We start from the raw sequence: 20,638 nt of genomic DNA, 5'->3' as shown, positions 1-20,638 counted from the left end.
AGTAACATGCTGTGCTCACAGAAATGTGATATTTATCCTTATGCTCACAAATACAACAGGCACACACTAACTTATACTACCTACCTGATCAGGTTCTCAAATTACTTTCGCTAAGCTCCAGACAAGCCCAAAGCCTGACAATAGACTGAATGTCACTGCACGTACCTAGTTATCATGTCAGGAACGTATCACTGATAAGTGGCAAACGAGGTTATTAAAGGCTGGCACATTAATAGCCGCTTTGAACAAAAAAAAAGGAAGAAAACAGGGGGGACATCTGGTCAACAGCGGAAGCCAATTATAACTGGATGGGTCCAATTTCATCCCCCGGTCACACATAAGTGACAACAGTGACACGGGCCTCGCATGGACACGCCGCCGAGGTATGGGCGGCTCAATTAGAGAGGGTAGTAAGACAAGAACCTTCCCTTCGCCTGCCAGGATTTCGGGAGCGGGGAGGGTCGAGGAAAAAATAGTTAATTAGCTTCGAGGCGTAGGTGAAACTGGCACCCTGCTATTGGAGAGAGACTTTGAGCGCCAAATATTCAAAAGACCATCTGCTAATATAGCATTAAACAATGCAGATTACAAACACAGAAACAAACTCATACGGATAGATAAATAGATAGATAGATAGATAGATAGATAGATAGATAGATAGATAGATAGATAAATAGATAGATAGATAGATAGATAGATAGATAGATAAATAGATAGATAGATAGATAGATAGATAGATAGATAGATAGATAGATAGATAGATAGATAGATAGATAAATAGATAGATAGATTTCAAAATGTAGTAATTTTCTCCACAGACACACACACACACACTTTTCTACCGACGTTCCGTGTTCCTTGTAAAACATTTGATAATCACACTTGAACTATAGATAATCCTTCACATTCACTCTAAAAGTCTGACAATCATATACATCTACATCTAGAGAAGATATACGAGAAATAACGTGTACAAAACTTTTTACCAAACTGACAGACAAAGTGAGTTGATATATAATATATAAGCTTTGTAATAAAAAAGTTTTCAACCTCATGTCGTGGATCCACAAAGCTAGAATTAGGTTTTGGCAACTTTCAAAATAATAATAATAATAATAGGCATAGTGTCACTTGTCAAGGCGCGAGCATAACTATTGAAACCTATCTGGTCAAAACTTATATTTAGATTAGTCTGTCATTGTAACTCTTGTGTTTTTGTCTGTTATGTTGTCATAGCGCCTTGAGTCTACATTATGTTTGTTAACAGTGCTTTAAAATAAAATATTAATTATTATTATTAATTATTTTATTAATAAACTATTAATTGAACTATTGATTCGATTAAAAAAAAACCAGTTTGAATTCCCACGATTTAGTTCCACTTAGGCTTTTGAACCCTTACGGCCCAGCATGATCAACAATCTGAATGGCATGTGCAGAACTGCAGAAAAAAACCTGCTCGTTATTTTCTTTGGCACAAACTGCAACAGAGTTTAAAGGGTTAAAGGTCATCAACCAAAAGATAGCTAGAGGAAGAAGAAGACAATAAGTGAACTCCAGTTTTAATGCATCTGTTAGATTTCTGTCTGCTCTTCCATCAACCGTTCCAAGGTATACACCTCTGATGGATAGAGTAGGTGAGTGATGGTACCAAAGGTGAACATTTTCTACTTTTGCACGTTAATCAAGCTTCAATTAACACATTGAGCCCCACAGGTAGACTGGTGCTTATAAAAATAGCATAAAGCAATCAGCAAGTTACTGGGTGCAGTATAATGTTCAAGGGTAGCCTGGTGAAATGATAAAAAAACAACAACACCTTTCAGACCATTTAATGAGGTTTCTATGGCCGACGGTTAACTAGGGTTTCATGTGGCCATAACAGTGCCCTAAAAATTCCTGAAATTAAAAATCCGACTCTTCACCAACTGGATTCTCTTCGCCGAAATTCGAACCGAGGGACTTTTTGGCTCGGAATTCAAGCGCTTTACCACTCAGCCACCATTCCGGGGCACAGCTGATTGTGTTGACAGTAAGATGTAACATGTTTGTACTACGTTCAATGCAGTTACAGTAGTTGTATGCTCGCAGATGCATGTTGAATTAACATGTACAATAATGAAGAGACTTGTGTCAAGCCTGAGGAAGAGGGCATTGCCCAGTGTTGTCCTATCTCAAACGTGTTGCATTGCAGAGTAGTATTGTGGTACACTATGCTCTGATAGTTACAACTAATGTTCAGATAAAGTAGTTGTAACAAATTGAAAGTCTACTTGACACTGCACAGTGTACACTTGTTCTAATCTCTTAGTTTATATATATATATATATTTTTAGCTCCTTTTTTTTTTGTACGCGTCTTCAGTTAGCCAATTACTTTGATCCTGAATTAATTTGTGTAATCCAACCCTACCCTACATTTGTCTTTCTCTCTCTCTCTCTCTCTCTCTGTGTCTCTGCCTTTCTCTCTCTCGTTCTCTCTGTCTAATTCCCTCTCATATACATGGATATGCTAAAACACACACACTGTCTCTTACTGTCTGTCTGTCTCTATTACATTTATGAAGTTTTTTTTCTTTCCATCTGCATTTCAATATCTCAACACTTCTCTTTACTCATTTCTCTTACATTATACTTACTATTTCTCTCCTTCTCCTTCTCTCTCTTTATCTATCCATATCGTCGCATTCTCTCTCTATCTATCCATCTTGTCGCTCTCTCCCTCTCTATCTATCTATCCATCTCGTCGCTCTCTCTCATTTCCTATGTATTTCTTTTTCTTTCTTTTCTTCCTCACTCTCTTTCTCTTTCATTCAATCTCATAGTCTCATTTTTTTCTTTCTTTCTCTTTCTTCCACTGTATGTACACAGTGTGTGAGTCAGAAGTAATTGTCCAAGTTCTAATATAAGTTACCTTTTTAGAAGTAATGATAAAACTGCATGTTGACTCGCTAACTAACTCTAGATTCTAGAATATTAATAATATCTTCTACAAACGAAATGATCAGAAATATAATCTGGATCTAGAATTAGATCTAGCTACTAGACCAAGATCAAATAATTAATATTTTAATCTAAAAATAATTTAAGAAATACTAGTTACTACTACTACTACTACTAGATTTAAATAGAGTCTAGTAGATATCTTAGTAACTCTAGATCTATCTAGAGATTTTAGATTATTATAATTATGATTATAACAAGATATGGGTATTTAGATCCATAATATACTATAATATAATATACTCTAGTAGATAATACCAGATCTAGATCTAATAGATCTAGAATCTAGATAGTAGATATAAGTATAATTATAATAGAAGTAGATGTAGATCTAGTCTAGATTTAGTTAATTTAGTATTAGATATCTAGTATAGTGACGACTATTATTAGTAGGCCTATTATAGTCATTAATATTATAGAACTATCATCTTTGCATCTTAGGTCTCAGTATAGGCCTAATAAGTAATCTAGAATTTTCTAGATATATCTAATCTAGACTCTAATTCTAGAATAGTAGAATCTCTAAACTAATAGATCTATATTATTGACTTATAATTTTAAATTTACATTTAGATCTAAGACTACTAAGAATTAGACTCTACTTAAGACTAAGAGACTAAAATAATTAAATATAGACTATTATGACTATAGATCTAATAGTAGTAATAGACTAATACTAATAGACTAGACGTCACTAGACTCTAACTTTAGATCTATCTAGTAAAAAGTTTTAAAATAAAAAGAGTCGACATTTCTTTTAGATCTATAGTAAAGCAAAATTCTTTGCCTGCAGCTATACAGGAACACACTGGTGTTTAATAAAAAAAAAAACAGCAAAATGTAGATCTATAGAAGCAAGGATTTATCAAGCAGCGAAACTTGCTAGAAATATAATGAACACATTAATTTTTTTTAAAAGGCGGGAAAAGCGGCCATTATAGGGTAAAGGTCAAAAGGCTTTCTTGTGACCTGTGCACCCTCTAGTTTATTCTCCTCTCTATCATTCATTATATATATTCTCTGAATTACATATATCTAAATATTTATTGGTATGACCGTATGTATGTTAAAAAAGTTTGTAAAATTTGTAATTAAACTTTTTAGTTTGTAACTAAAAAAAATTAATTAAACTAGGATTTTAACTAAACTATTTTTTTTTAATTAAACTTTGGCCTTAACTAATTTTTTTTAGTTAAACTAAAAGTTAGCAACTTTTTAGTTAACGTTTGCCCATCACTATGTGTGACACGATAAGACCCCCCCCCCCCCCCCCAAACCGAACTATTTCACGTAGACAATTTTATATTTCTCAATCAGACTTCAAACAACATCTTCCTATTTCTGTTTTTCTAGTTCTATAGTTTGTATCTCTCTCTCGTTCTCTCTGTTTGTCTGTCTCTTGTTCTCTCTGTCTGTCTCTCTCTCTGTCTGTCTCTCGTTCTCTCTGTCTGTCTGTCTCTCGTTCTCTCTGTCAGTCTATCTCTCGTTCTCTCTCTGTCTGTCTCTCTTTCTCTGTCTCTCTCTCTTGTTTTCTCTGTCTCTCTCTCTCTCATTCTCTCTCTCTGTCTCTCGTTTTCTCTGTCTCTCTCTCTCATTCTCTCTCTCTCTCTCTGTCTCTCGTTTTCTCTGTCTCTCTCTCATTATCTGTCTCTCTCGCTCTCTGCCTTTCTCATTCTCTGTCTCTCCTTCTGTCTCTACCGTTCTCCCTGTCTCACTCGTGCTCTCTCTTATCTTACCATCAGAGTTATTTCTCCCTCCATAAAGTAATTGGTTTCCTGTATTTCTCCTGCCTCTTTCCCTCTTTCATCTTCTCTCCCTCTCTCTCCCTCTCAATCTCACGTCTTCTCTCCCACAACTCACTCTTGGTCTCACGTTTATTCCCTCCTGTAACAAGTGACTCGCTTTATGGCGGCCTGCCTTGTGACGCGCGGGTGACAAGCTTTGTTTGTGGTGGCTGGGGGGAGGGAAAGAGATTTGCATGGACGGAAAGTGACGGTGGGGGGAAGGGGTATGATCGCGGCACGAAGAGTGCGGGGAGAAAGAATAGGGCGCAACTGATGGTGGTGACAGGGCGGCTCTGAGACAGTCGACGCGCTCTCGGCTGTAGTAAACGCGCGATCAAATTTGTCCAGCGCTGCACTGACTACCGTCGTTCTGTTGTGATAGTGTCCTAGTCAGTACGGGTAACTCTGCTAGTCTCTTGATCACATGGATTATCTCCTCTTTCAAAACAAAACCAAATAATATAAAAGAAAAACAAAACAAATTAAAAGGTGTACTCATGGATCGTGCAATGGCTTATACTCTTTCTTTATTGGATGGATATTAAATCAAAATGTAAGTAGCATTAGTTCAAACCTGGACAAACGTATTTTTAGTCTTTTAAAATAAAATGGGAAAAGTAAATCTAATAATTAACAATGTTGATCAACAATAAAGTTTTGAAATATTTAATGTTTGATTGTATTTGTCGGCTTTGTGGAATGCAAATTTTCATTAATTAAAAAAAAGTTTTTTTTTTTTTTTAAAGACGGCATCATTAATTTGTTTCTGTCAAATGTCTACACCGACATTATAAACCATGGTTTGGTGATAGAATGTACATGCTTTATACTGAAAGCAATAACTACACAGTAACATTACCAAATAAATGCATGCATACTCCTAAAAACTATTATTTTTTCATTAATTTTCATAACATAATAAATGTTTTAAACATGTGCATAGCATTGTACACTTATAAACCACACTTATATTTTTGGAATGTAGTTTGACACTCGCCTCTACCGTAATGGACCTATTAAGAAGAACCAATTACTTTTTTTTTCTTAATAATTGTGCGCAAGCAAGTGAACAGAAAAACTACTTTGGGAACAAATAGGTCTACCAAAAAAAGAAAAAAATGACCTTTGAGACTTCATTCTGATTAAGCTTTCCCCTTATTATCGAGAACGCTTGATAGATTTAGAACATTTGAAATGTTTCTTAGTTTCCAGATCCGTCTGCCCGTATCATGTCCCTTTCTGTTTCTTAGGTGTATAGTAACAAAAAAAAAATCGGAAAATAAAATACTTAGCAGAATCATTCGAGTCACATATTGTTTCGCCCAGACAGAAATCATGCAGGCCAAACGCTTCCAAATCCAGCACCTCGCATTCAGCATGGCATTACACATGAAATTGCACCCCCTGGTGTCATAAATAAATACAAAGTATCATAATAACTTGAAGGGAGGCGACACCACGAGGAAGCAAGCTTAGTTGGCCGATGTTGATTTATAATGAAGAATGATATAAATATATGCAGTGACTGTCAGGCCAGTCTCCAGACTCCGCGCTAGTGCGCACCATAAAAAGCTGGTACCACATTATTAAGAAGCGAAATAAAAAAAAACACAATTTAAAAAAAACTAAAACAGTTATATAAAGTAAAGAGCTGCACATTTACAACAATATATCTAAATAATGTAGGATTAATTCCTTTTTTTTTTGTTTATATGACACAAACTAAAGTAATGATCACTAATAAATTATGTTTAATATGTTGTTAGGGCCAATAAATTATCGTGCGAAGTTTCAACTTGATTAGAGAAAGGGAACACGGAGAAATAATGTGTACAACATGTGTACCAGACAGCTGGCGGATCCAGGGGGGGGGGGCGGTAGGGGCGATCGCCCCCCCCACTCGGCCGACCCCCCCCCCTTGGGCGGACGAACTTTAGTATAGGATTCACACAATTTGTATACGAATTTATTACTTATGTTAAAAATATATACTAATTATTTATATTTCAACCTATTTTTAGATTATTTCGCCCCCCCCCCTCTAGTATGTTGGCCGATTTGGTGGGGTCGGGAGGGGGCGATGGTATCAATCCCGCCCCCCCCCTTAACTTTCGAGTGGGGGGGGCGGTCCAATTTATTGGTAGAAATCACAGCCTGCTAACAAAATCAATTAAATATCTATATCCTTGTAACTTGTTATTGATATTTTAACCGATCTTTATATTATGTCGTTCCCTGTTTGCCGATTGGTGGGGGGAGGGGACGAATATCTCTTCTGCCCTTCCCACCTAAACCCTTTGAGTGGGGGGGGGGGCGGTCCGTTTTTATTGAGAAATCATAGTTTGTGAACAAAATTAGTTGAATTAATATATAAATTTTATATTATGTCGCTCCCTTTCTGGTATTTTGGCCGATTCGGTGGGGTAAGGGGGGGGGGGGGCGATTGCAAGTACTGCCCTCCCCACTCTAGCCCTCTGAGTGCTGGGGGGGGCGGTCCTATTTTTGTGGAGAATCATAGTTTGTGAATAAAATTAGTTGAATATCTATATAATATAAACTACGTATTGATATGTGACCCATTGTAAATATGTCGTACCACACTCTAATCTCAAATTGTATCATTAGAAAATTTAAATGAAAAAGGGTTGTACCAGGTGGGAGGGGCGATACATGCAATCGCATTTCCCCCATCGGACAAATCAATACTTTTTCTTTTTGTATTATAGTTAAGAAATTACAAAATTAAAAAAATCTGTCACTAATATAATTTTTATATACTATAAATTAAATTCTTATATCGAGTCACCCCATACCTATTCTTTAATGCCAAATGCAATCTTTAGCAGAAATTAGTAAAGGAGCGAGGATTAATCGTTTTCACTCTACCGCCATTCCCATTTCCAGACAGAGTTTTTGTAATTTCACATGAAGTTATCATAAGTATTTTAAGAAAGACTCTGATATTTTTCTAGCTAAATAAATTTGGGACTATAACTCACAATTTATGCTAGAGTTTTCTTGAATACTATTTATCGAATAAGTTTTTTTTCGGCGGCGATCATCAAAGCAAAAATCTAAATACGTGGGGTATCCTATCTTTTCAAGGAACAAATCGGTTTTATTTGCAATGTATTATGGGTCTATAAATTCAAATTAGAATATTTTTCAAGTACAACATTATTCGAAAGGTCGTTTTTTAATAGTATGAATAATGAGCTTCAGGTCAGGAGAATGCGTTTCTGCAGTGAAGAATGCAAGAAAACGCTTTTGGCGTCGGGGCTTCGCCCCGAACTCCATTGATGAGTAATGAGTTGTAGATGTCAGGAGAATACGTTTCTGCAGAGAAGAATGCAAGAAAACGCTTTTGGCGTCGGGGCTTCGCCCCGAACTTCATTTATGGGTAATGAGTTGTAGATGTCAGGAGAATGCGTTTCTGCAATGAAGAATGCAAGAAAACGCTTTTGGCGTCGGGGCTTCGCCCCGAACTCCATTTATGAATAATGAGCTGTACTTGTCAGGAGAATGCGTTTCTGCAGTGAAAAAAGCAAGAAAACGCTTTTGGCGTCGGGGCTTCGCCCCGAACTACATTGTGAAGAATGAGCTGTACTTGTCAGGAGAATGCGTATCTGCAGTCAAAAAAGCAAGAAAACGCTTATGGCGTCGGGGCTTCGCCCCGAACTCCATTGATGAATAATGAGCTGTACTTGTCAGGAGTACAGTGAAAAAAGCAAGAAAACGCTTATGGCGTCGGAGCTTCGCCCCGAACTTCATTGATGAATAATGAGCTGTACTTGTCAGGAGAATGCGTTTCTGCAGTGAAAAAAGCAAGAAAACGCTTATGGCGTCGGGGCTTCGCCCCGAACTTCACCAGAGAACCTTATAGCGCTGCCCCAGTTGTTTTGGTTTTCGCCGAAGGTTGAGAAATGCTGCTTTTTTTAATTCTCATATTTATATATATATATATATATATATATATATATATATATATATATATATATATATATATATATATATATGTGTGTGTGTGTGCGTGTGTGTGTGTGTGCGCGCGCACGCGCTGTATGCACGTTTATGCGTAGGGTTAGGGTTTACTGGGCGTTAGGGTTAGGGTTTGGAAAAAAATCGCCCCCCCCACTCCAAAGTTCTGGATCCGCTAGTGCCAGACAGACAGACAGATAGACAGAGTGAGTTGATATAAGCTTTGTAATGGAATCGGCGAAAAAAAGCGTAATTTTTGGTTTGGCTTGTGGACATAAATCTGTTTAGTCCTACCTATATTATTTTTTTTTCTTTCGCTTATGAAATGTGTAACGCTATCTTTCAAAGAAATCTTAACCCGAGCTTGCCCGAGGCGTCAGAGACGTTAGAACCGACAATGAGTTAATGATCTGCGTGGCCAAGTCTGTCCTCTTGTATTTGAAGTCGTACGCGAGAATAAGTCTTTACATACACAAACCCAGACGTCCCAGGTCGCTTTTTAGTTAAAATCATGTTTTGATCACTGTATTAGTAAATTGTTAATCAAACATCCAGACCTCAAAAGTAATCAGAAAATAACACAAGGGTCGCACAAAGTATTTGTAGCTTTTCATTTCATTATACGAATATTTTAAATGTTTTGATCAATGGTCGATTTTTGTTTACACATTTATAAGTAAGTCTTCTTCTGTATATTGTGCAACGCGGTTGCTGAGCGGTAAAGCCCTTGGCTTCCGTATCTGGGTCCTGGGTTCGAATCCTGGTGAGCACTGGGATTTTTAATATCGGGATTTTCGGGCACCTCTGAGTCCCCTCAAGATTCCGTCCAGCTCTAATGGGTACCTGACATTAGTTGCTGGTCACATGACACCCTCGTTAACCGTAGGCCACAGAAACAGATGACCTTTACCCTATACTATAGACAAAAAAGTCTGAAAGGGAACTTTACTTAAGAATAAAACTCCTAATAACGCCTTCTTTGCGGCTTTTAAAACAAAGTGATCTATTGAAACCCAATGGTCGAACATCAAGAAACCATTTTGAATTATTCGTTACCTGTTAGTGAATAGTACTAGATGAAGCATAAAGGCGCATCTCTAGAAAGTAGTAACTACCTAGCCATCATATCTTTTGGTAACTCAACTGAGCAGAAAAGATTGTTTAACATAAGCAAGTTTGTTATAAATAAGATAAGTTTATTAACCAAATAAAAACATTGTATGAATGTACACAGAAATACAGACCTAGACGTGGTCAACATTCTCATTAACCTAATTGACGTATGTATAATTCAAGGCTTAGATTCACTCCGGCATGCAGTCATATTTGCTTGATTGGGGTCCGGGTTGAAAAGAGAGTTGGCAACAGCAAAACTGGCTGTGACATTTCGGGACAAAGATGTGACATTTACATAATCAGAGGTAGGGGCGCCGGTGCAGCTGGGGGGCGGTGGAGAGTGGTGGAGGGGTAGTAGATCTAAGTACTAAGACTGCAACACTATGTTCAATTAACTGGCTTTTTAAGCGTGACCTCTGAAGGTGTCGATTTAAGAACGCACTGAGTACTGGGAAAGGTCATTTCTGCTGACTGAAGGAAATAGGGCTGGGAAGTTGGGCGCCGAGTTAAAGAAAAAAAAAGAGAAATTCTTATAAAAAAAACAAGATAAATAGATAGATAGAGAGAAAAAGGGGGGGGGGAGGTGTATCTGTGAGAGGTGTATCTGTGAGAGGTGTATCTGTGAGGGGTGTATCTGTGAGGGGTGTACTTGAAAATTGTGTTTTTGTTACCCATTGGTTTTGATTCAGTGAGTGGACAGTAAGATGAAATAGCCTGGTAAAATTATATCTTTACTTTGAGTCATTGACATTAATTCTCTCTTTCTCTCTCTCTCTCTCTCTTACTCTTTCTTTAAATTCCTCTCGACCCAGAAGAAATAAAGACAATGATTGTGAGCAGACTAGAGAAGAGTTGGACCTGCTCACATCTAAATTACCGGAAAACAAAGATGTGGTTGTATAAGTGGAATTAGTCGCCTTTAGAAATCTTGAGTAACATTTTGTTATGTATTTAAAGAACGATCATGTAAACATTCACCAACATACCCACTTCTTCCCTTCCCCTGTGACAACTGATCCAGACAAGTGATAGGATTATAGCGCATTGAGAAAGCTTAAAAGTAAACAAAAATCATTGGTACACATATTTCTTTCGCACATATTTACATGTGTAGGTCAATCGTACAAAAAATCTAAACTAATTGCTAAAATTACACTTACTTTTAAAAGTATTTTTATGTTTTTTCTTGTTCTATCTCAGAAAAACTTTTTTTTCAATAGAAATTGATTCCACTTCGACAGTTTTTGAAAGAACACACACTAGTTAAAAAGGCAAAAAATGAAAACAATGAACACTGTACAGAAAGATCGTAATTGTAACTACAAATATTCTAGATGAAAAGATACAAATGTAGCTTAGTATAGTAGTACAGTGTTTCCCAAACTAGGTTCCGTGTAACCTTTAACGTTCCGCGAGGCCTGAATAGATGTTCCGCAAACTACTAGAATAATTAGCTAGTAGGCCACCACATGTATTATCTCTCTAACAACAATGAACAAATTGTTCCGCTAAATACTCCGAATGTGCAAAGTGTTCCGCTAAATACTCCGAATGTGCAAAGTGTTCCGCTAAATACTCCGAATGTGCAAAGTGTTCCGTGAAATACTCCGAATGTGCAAAGTGTTCCGTTAAGTAAAAGGTCTGGGGGAGCACTGCTGTAGTGCATATTAAATTGCATTTTATTTTTTTGGCCTCTGTCTAGACATCAGTAATGTTACTTCACTCCGACGACCGACAACTCATTTTTGACCCACCGACTTTCTGGGAACTTACTGGTTATGAAAAAATTGATGAATTTATATCTCGTGTTTTGTTTCTAGACAAGTCATGTGTTTACGCAACTGAGCTCCATAACCACAGTAGATGGACAAGAATTTGTATATGCAGTATATCTTATTCTCTCGTTCTCTATAACAGCCAGCCTCTCCCCATCTTTTTTTCTTCCTCTCTCTAGTTTTTCCAGATTCACTCGATTAATCCTAGAAAGCAGTGTTTTCCAAACTGTGTTCCGCGGAACCCTAGTGTTCCGCGAGGTCTGATTAGGTGTTCTAAGAAGTACTAGTATGCCGTCACGTGAGTTAATCGCTCTAAAAAAATAAGCTAAGTTTTCCGCTAAACACTCAGAATGTGTTCCGCTAAACACTCAGAATGTGCGAAGTGTTCCGCTAAATACCCAGAATGTGAGAAGTGTTCCGTTAAGGTAGTAATGTTATATGGACTGCTATTAGGGAGACAGTCTGTTATTAAGTATAGAAATATGCAACTATGTGAGTGAGCAGGAATATAAAAAAACTTGTCTCCCTTCTCTACATCTTTATTATTGATAGCATTCATGTTGAGTCATTGATTTCGTCTTTTATTAACACACAGCTTTTTCTCTCCCTTTATTTATTCTTGACAATTTTGATGGGTTTTTTTTATGTCTGTATAAACTTTTGTTTTTACAAATCTTATATCAACTCTGTCTGTCTGGTATAAATATTGCAGATGTTATTTCTCTTATTTCTCCATTGCAAAGTTGAAACTTTGCAAAATTATTCAATTTATTAGTGGTAATTAATTAATTAGATTTGTTTTTCATAGAAAAGAGTGATAAATCTTGCAACACTGAGAGATATGGAGGTTATTGAGCGATTCTTTTCCTTATATAACGTTTTGTTTTTGAAAATACTTTTTGTCCATTGTTCTTGTTTGTAACTCATTGGTGCACTGGTCTCGTCAGTGGATCTTACTTTCTAGCGGCTCTTTCTTGATAGTGGCTCTTTATTTCTAGGCACTAAGGGCTCTTTCTAGCCATTGTTCTTGTTTTCTAAGACTCTTAATATTTACTCTTTTTTTTTTTTTTTTGCTAGAGACTAGGGGCTCTTTCTCATCAGTGGCTCTTTCTTTCTAGTGGATCCTTTTCTCTATCAATCATTCTCTTCCAGATTCCTATTGCTTTTGTTTTACATTCCATCTGGGAGATCATTTGTACATTTTATCTTTTTTTTTCAGTATCAATCCCCCCTTTTTTTTGTGCTCTCTCTGTCTCTCTTTTCCTCTCCCTCTCTTTTTATTTTGTCTCTTTTCCATCTCTCGTCTTATTTCTTCCTTTTTCTTGTCCATTCTACGTGTTACAAACAAACGCTTTTTTTTCTTTCTTTTTTAATCACTTTTGATTGTTCTCCTTTATCGCTTAATCTTTTAATAGTTAAGAAAATGTTTTAAATACCCCCCCCCCTTTTCTACATTCTAGCTTCATGTTGCATTAAATTACTCTTCAAGGAATTCCGCTCGGTCTTTGATGTTCTGTTCAGTGCTAGAGGTCAACACAAAGTATAGATTTGAACATATCCTTCAAGACCATTATTTGTTATCTCAGCCCCAAGCACACTTAAACACACAGGGCAAATGAAACAACAAAACGAGGGGGGAAGAGGTGACGGCTACTTTCAATTGTTCTATCTAGTTTCTATCTTTCCTGAGGTTAGAGCAGTGATTCCCAAAGTGGTCTATATAGACCCCCAGGGGTCTACGAAGACTTTCAAGGGGTCTACAAAAGTGAAAAAACAAATTGGGGGTCCATGAGATGTCCAAGGGGGTCTATGATAATAGATATCATATAGCAGGTCGTGACTTTAATTTTTACATCCCATTAATGTAATTCTTCACACTATATATAATTTGTAACTTAGTTAATCATTTAAATATTTATCCTGCTATTCAAACGAAAAATTGTTGTATTTAATTTCAATACTTTTTAAAATAACTTTATTTTTTTGTCTTCATGTAAATAATGTTTAACAAAAAGAAATGTAGACTATCTAGCGTTGATTATATAAAATTGTTCATTCTTTCCTTGTCAACCAAGCGGTTACCGATTGCCTTTTTTATGACGATATGAAATTAATTACGCTTGAGGATCATCTGCGACAATATCACCCTGATAAAAAGATATATATTTGAAAAACTTTTGAACATTCAAAGATAAAGTTCAGAATAGACCCACAAAATCTCTATTCAACATCATGTAGAGAAGATGGTGGTTTATGAGTCTTACAATATCTGTTCACTTATAGCAAAATAAGGGTGTGGTGGTAGTGGTTAAGCGCTTGGCTTCCGTAATTGGGGTCCTGGGTTCGAATCTCTGTGAATTTTGAATTTCAGGATTTTCAGGGCTCCCCTGAGTCCACCCATCTCTAATGGGTACCTGAATTATGTTAGTAAAAGTAAAGGCGGTTGGTCGTTGTTCTGCCCACATGACACCCTGCTCGTTAACCGTTGGCCAAAGAAACAGATGACCATAACATCCTCACAATGTCTGAAAGGGGAAATTTACTTATTTATGGCAAAATGCGGAAAACACCATAGGTAAAACATTGATTTTTATCAGCCGTTGTAGTTTTAAAACCTGTTTTACACAAACCCACATCTGATATTATTTAAAGAATTTCTTTAAGCAGCAATACAGTTCAAGGTTGCTTCGATGGCATGAGTTATAAAATTAAAAGCTTCATATGTAATTCTTTCCAAACTACATATATAAGTTTGGGCTCAGCAGCGTCACAGGTTATGACAGGATGTAGTAGTGTGTGCTGCAAACTGCATTATGGTCGCCGGCTCCTTATTTTTCCTTAGGTTAACCCACAAAACCTTTCCCATGTTTGAGTTGCAAGACAGGAGAGTTTTGAATTCAGTTTTACTTCTGCTAGGTGGGTAGCCAGCCAATACTAATGAGCCCTTCATGCTCGAAGCTTACTGGTTTAGGCGACAGTCACTCGCCTTCGCTCTTTCTCCTGATAGTGATAACATCTTCGCGCGGACACAATATTTGAGCAACTCGTGAAACGTCAACAAATACACGAGAAACTGCTCTTTGCGAAAACTCTTACAATGATACTTAAGGTCATTGTGTTTGGAGATTCCAGCAATACATATTGCTATTTTAATTGGTTTTGAATTTTATCAATAAAAAAGAGAGATCTCTAAAATCTCTAATATGTAGCTTTAAATTACTTTTTCACTTTTCAACTCTCTACAGATAGAAATTAGGAGGCGTTTTGGCTGAGCGGTAAAGTGGTTGGTTTCCGAACCGCGGGTCCCGAGTTTGAATCCTGTTGAAGACTTGGATTTTTAATTTCGGGATCTTTTGGGCGCCTCTGAGGCCACCCAACTCTAATGGGTACCTGACATTAGTTGGGGAAAGTAAAGGCTGTTGGTCGTTGTGCTGGCCACATGACACCCTCGATAATCGTAGGCCACAGAAACAGATGACCTTTACATCATATGCTCTATAGACCACAAGGTCTGAGGGGAACTTTACTTTTTGTACAGATAGAAATTAGTTTTAAAAAAAATGTTGAATTTGCAAAAATTTGAAAGTTAAGCAGGGGGTCTACCGATAACCAGAAAACATGGCAAGGGGTCTACGAGACAAAAAAGTTTGGGAACCACTGGGTTAGAGCCTTGAAGTCCTGGGCATATCCTCTTCCAAACTTCATGTAATCGTATTGCGTGGAGTCTATTCTCTGGCGTCAATCTCGACTGATATGAAGACTATTTGCTTGTAGATATAAACAGATTCATGAGATTATTTTAGAGAGAAAGTTTGCTGGAGGGAAGGGGGAGAAAGAAAAGTGGCGGCCCTTTAACATAGCACTGGGCCAGGTTTTCAGTTGGTCTTTGAGGCGACATGTTTTGACATAGTTAACAGATCTAGTTGCGATCCGATCAATACACATTGTTTAATTAGATCACGCAGATAAACATTTAGATCATACAGATTTAGATCATACAACTTTAGATCATACACATTAATGTCATACTCTTTTATACCATACACATTTACATAATTCACATTTTATGCCTAGTATTTTATTTAATTTACAATCTAGAGAAAGTGAGAGAGGAGAAAGAGAAAGGGAGAAAGAGAGAGGGAAAAAGAGAGAGGAGAGAAAGACAAGAGAAAGAGAGAGGAAGAAAGAGAGGGGAGAGAAAGACAAGAGAAAGAGAGAGGCAGAAAGAGAGAGGAGAGAAAGACAAGAGAAAGAGAGAGGAAGAAAGAGAGAGAAGAGAAAGACAAGAGAAAGAGAGAGGAAGAAAGAGAGGGGAGAGAAAGACAAGAGAAAGAGAGAGGAAGAAAGAGAGAGAAGAAAAAGACAAGAGAAAGAAAGAGGGAGAAAGAGAGAGGGAGAAAGAGAGAGTAGAGAAAGACAAGAGAAAGAGAGAGGGAGAAAGAGAGAGGATAGAAAAACAAGAGAAAGAGAGAGGAAGAAAGAGAGGGGATAGAAAGACAAGAGAAAGAGAGAGGAAGAAAGAGAGGGGATAGAAAGACAAGAGAAAGAGAGAGAAGAGAAAGACAAGAGAAAGAAAGAGGGAGAAAGAGAGAGGGAGAAAGAGAGTAGAGAAAGAAAGAGGGAGAGAGAGGGAGAAAGAGAGAGGGAGAAAGAGAGAGAGAGAAAGAGAGAGAGAGAGATAGTGAGAGGAGTGGAGACATAAAGAGAAAGTATTTCTTAGATTCTAAGACAATTTTTTGTTTTGCAACAGTTTTTCATATATTTAGAAATTCCTAATAAAAGATTATAATTCTAGAGTTTAAGTGTTAGAGGGAGGTCCATTTATGGTGAATATGTCCACAAGTAAGAATCTATAAATGCGGAGTCGATTCAATATAAAATTCGTAGACATGCAAGTTGAAAACAAAAGTAAATCTAATTTGTAAAAGTATATAGGTCGCCACTGTGTTTGCTTGGTCACGTGAAACACTAAACTTGAATGTGAATGTCTGTAGGATTATAAGTGTGTGAGTGAGTGTGTGTGTGTGTGTTTGTTTGTGTGTGTGAAAGTGAGTGGGTGTGAGTGTATTTTAGTGTGCGTTTGAGATATTCTTTCTGTTGATATATCTGCCAGTGCTAATGTGTCATAATATTTGCATTTGTTTAAAAAGTTTAAATAGAAAAATGTGTGTATGTATTCACTGTTTATATTTGGGGCTCGCAAAGATCTTCCTTCAGGGAACATTACCAGGAAAAAGGAGAAGAAGCAGACAGAGAAAGCGATGGTTAGACAACTTATAAGAATGGGCGGGACTGCCAATGAAAGAGACCCTATCCAAGGTCAAAGACAGAGAGGCAAAGAGAAAGACGGTCGACAACTCTTGTGTGGCCCTCCATGATCCAACAGACTAAGGGATAGGTCAAGGTGATCGTTCAAGAGCCCTAAGTTTGGCATCAATTATTTAGAATCCAGAAAGATATCAGCTGCACCCACCAGTGTACGTGTATTGAAATAAAGTAAGTCAGTTTTCTAGGGTCAAAGGTATTGACAAACCACTGACAATGATGTAATACACTATGATTAAAGTCACGCGCCATCATTAAAAAAAAAAAAAAAAAAAAAAAATGGAATTTGTTGGGAGGTAGTGTGAGGGTGTGGGCGGGGCGGATTTCAAACAAACTTAAGAGTGTATCATCGACTTTCCAGAGTATCGAATAGCGTCAAAGTAGGAATTACTTTTTACTTCAAGAAAGTGAGAGGGGAAACAAAAACGTCAATTTCTCTGTATGCTAGTGGTGTCAGGAAAGACAACGCATAAAATAACTGTTCTGACGTTTTGTAGAGGGTATTTGAGAAGAACAGCTGTTCCTATGGCATATCATTGGAGCTGAGAACATTTCAATACAGCTTTTATTTTATCTATCTACCTACATACCTATATCTAATCTATATATCTATATAACAATATATCTATCTATTCTGTCTATGTCAGTCAATATATCTATCTATTCTGTCTATGTCAGTCAATATATCTGTTTGTAGGTCCGCCTCTCTGTACTACTTTTATGTGCGTGTCCGCCTGCATATTCCCCCTTTAGACCATTGGTCTATAGGACAGATGATCTAAAAGGTCATCTGTTTCTATGGCCCACGGTTAACGACCAACCGCCTTTACTTTTCTCCAATGGGTGGACTCAAAGGCGCCCTTAAGATCCCGAAATTAAAAATCCCAGTCCTCACCAGGATTCGAACCCGGAAACGTCCGGCTTGGAAGCTAAGTGCCTTACCAATCAGCCACCGCAATTCCTGCATTTTCCATATACCAGGAAAAACTGGTCTACGTTCTTTCTTTCCACTCCTTTTAAAGCAAGAAGCGGGTTGCCTGAATCAGCCAACAACATTAAAAAGAGTTGTTATTTTCACGTTTGATATACAATGTTTTATTTATCAGCGACATTTCGACAGAAACAAAAACACCACGTGGTGTGACAGAGATAGCCTACTTCCAGGCCCAACCATTGGTGCAATCTGTCTGTAGTCGGACAATCCAAGGTGCCGATATTCAACAACTTCCTTATCTTCACGTGCGTGTTTAGACACATAATCGGCAAGAAAAATAAAGTTTAGCTTTTAAGATTAAAAAAAAAAAAATAAAAAAAAAAAAGAAGTGTAGCTAATGATTTTCTTTAAAACGTAAATTTTCTAGAAAGCAGTCAAGCGAGGCACTCTCTCAATTGGCTAATGGCTTTGAATAAAATCTCTGATGAATGGCCAGCAGCACTGGTCCCTCTTCTCTTCTGTTCAGTCCATTGGCTAAACTATCCAATCAAAGCTATGGGAGTGCTTATGGCCATAATATTACTTCCCCCATTTTCAATTACTATAAACACATCACCCCTCACACACACACACACACACACACACATGTTTCCACCTTCTTCTTTCCACCTCATACCTATCCTATTCCTCTGATTGTATTAGAGCATTACATGACCTATATACGTTCCATGTTGGGAGATTGGATCTCTATAATATAAAGCAGAAAGTAAGGCGTATGTAGTATGTATGTATGTATGTCTATATGTATATTATGTATGTATGTATGTATGTATGTATGTATCTATATTTATATGCATATTATGTATGTATGTATTTATATGTGTATGTGTGTGTGTGTCTGTGAGAATATGTGTGCTTCGCTATTTGGACGTCAAGAATCTAAATAGTATCTCGTCTACAATACTGATAAATATTTTGCACTCTTCGGCGTTGATTTCCACGATAATAACTCCTTATTCTGGCCTGTAATAAAGTCTTGTACCTGGCCTGCATTTTCTTCAATGAAATGTGTATCCATCTTAAACCCAAGTCCAGAAAATTGGTAGCCTGTCATTTTCAATCATGACAAGATCAATAACTCTTTTCAAAGGAAGTAGCAAGAACATGAACTCTTCATTCAATACATGTAATAAGTAATGAAAAGTACACTGTCAGACCTTGCGAATGTATATAATCTGTTCTGCAATACTGATAAATATTTTACACTCTACGGGGGTTGACTTACACGTTCATTGACTTACACGTTCATTGACTTACACGTTCATTGCGCCTAGGCCCACGAGCAGTATGTTGAAAACGGGCTCTTGTAAGAAAAAAAAAAAGTTTCGCTGTAAGAATTTTAATATTTTAATAGTGAATACTCTTTTAATAGTGCAACTGTCATTTTTATAGCCTTCACAGAGCGCTATGGCCAAAACGTTTTAGTGGGACAGTGGGGTGAGCGGGTACCTGTAAACATAACTCTGCTCGAGTCGGGATTAAATCTCGAGCCCATTTGATAAGTAGCCAACCGACTCTAGTCACTCAGCCACATATCACACACCGTATGACAAGATATACTATTGCATAGAAGTATTTTTCTTTCAAGTCACTTAATATTGAAAAATAAACATTACAATTCAAAACTATACGTTTAAACACAAGTTATGAATATTCTTATGTTTGATGGTTTTAAAATGTACTATTTGGTGAGTCGAATCCCTTCACTTTTGTGTAGAAACCTCCCAATACAATCGATAAGTATTTATTTTGACCCCTTGTTAAAATGTATTGTGACCTGGTAAACAAACAGATGTTATCTATGAATCTCATAGGTCGATTTTTCTGTTCAAAGCAAAAAACTAACTGTTCCAAGTTTAGATAGCTTAGAATAATTAACATAGTCCTACTATGCAGGGTAATACTTTATTTCGCTGGTGAATTATTACAATGCGTTCAAGCTCCAAAGTCTATTGTTCTATACCAAAATAATGACATTTAGAACTACCAGAACACACAAGCAACTCTTCAGATTGATAGCCTTTACCCGATCCTACATTTTTGTTGTTACGAAGATATTTTCAAGCAACAACAACATCGGGTATATCTACTTCCTTAGTGTTTAACCGAGCGAAGTACCTGGTACTCAATTATAAATGTATTCTTTTTTGGGTTAAATTCTTATTGATTTCTTAAATATTACGGTAAATGTTTACTAGTTATAATACATGAATTAATAATATAAAGAATCAGAAAAATTATAATCGTTGTTCTGTTCATAAATAGGCAAGTAAACTTCCTTCAATGAAGTTCATTTTACATTCATTTACTATCTTGTTCTTATGTTTAATATGCAAAGTAGTGTAATACCAATAAATGTACAGCGATTAAAAATATGTAGATATATTATACGGATGTTAAAAATGGCTCTTCCAATGTATAATGTATGAGTATAAATCAAAACTTTTGGCTCCGGAGAAGCACTTATTGACGACTGCTCCTCAGGAGTCCTAATTGCCTTGTTTTGTTGACCCTTGTGTTGTACATAACATTGATGTAACTAAACAATACTAAATTTAAAAAAAACAAAACGTCACTGTATCGCATTAGAACATCATTTCATTTCTAAAACAAATGCATATAAACCGTCACATTTTAAATGTAAAATGAAGGAATCATACAAAC

General features: G+C 36.8%; 1 protein-coding gene across 1 annotated transcript in view; it reads left to right on the top strand.

The window, feature by feature from the left end:
- Nucleotides 1-5,011: 5,011 nt before the first annotated feature.
- Nucleotides 5,012-20,638, top strand: part of LOC106067329 (protocadherin gamma-A10-like) — a 183,515-nt gene continuing 167,888 nt past the window's right edge. The window contains exon 1 of the mRNA XM_056037858.1: nucleotides 5,012-5,339. The gene's annotated coding sequence lies outside the window, so the exon portion shown is untranslated. The remainder of the gene's footprint in view (nucleotides 5,340-20,638) is intronic.

Source organism: Biomphalaria glabrata, chromosome 8 (assembly GCF_947242115.1).
Source record: "Biomphalaria glabrata chromosome 8, xgBioGlab47.1, whole genome shotgun sequence".
Taxonomy (NCBI): domain Eukaryota; kingdom Metazoa; phylum Mollusca; class Gastropoda; family Planorbidae; genus Biomphalaria; species Biomphalaria glabrata.
This window is presented reverse-complemented; position numbering and strand designations above follow the sequence as displayed.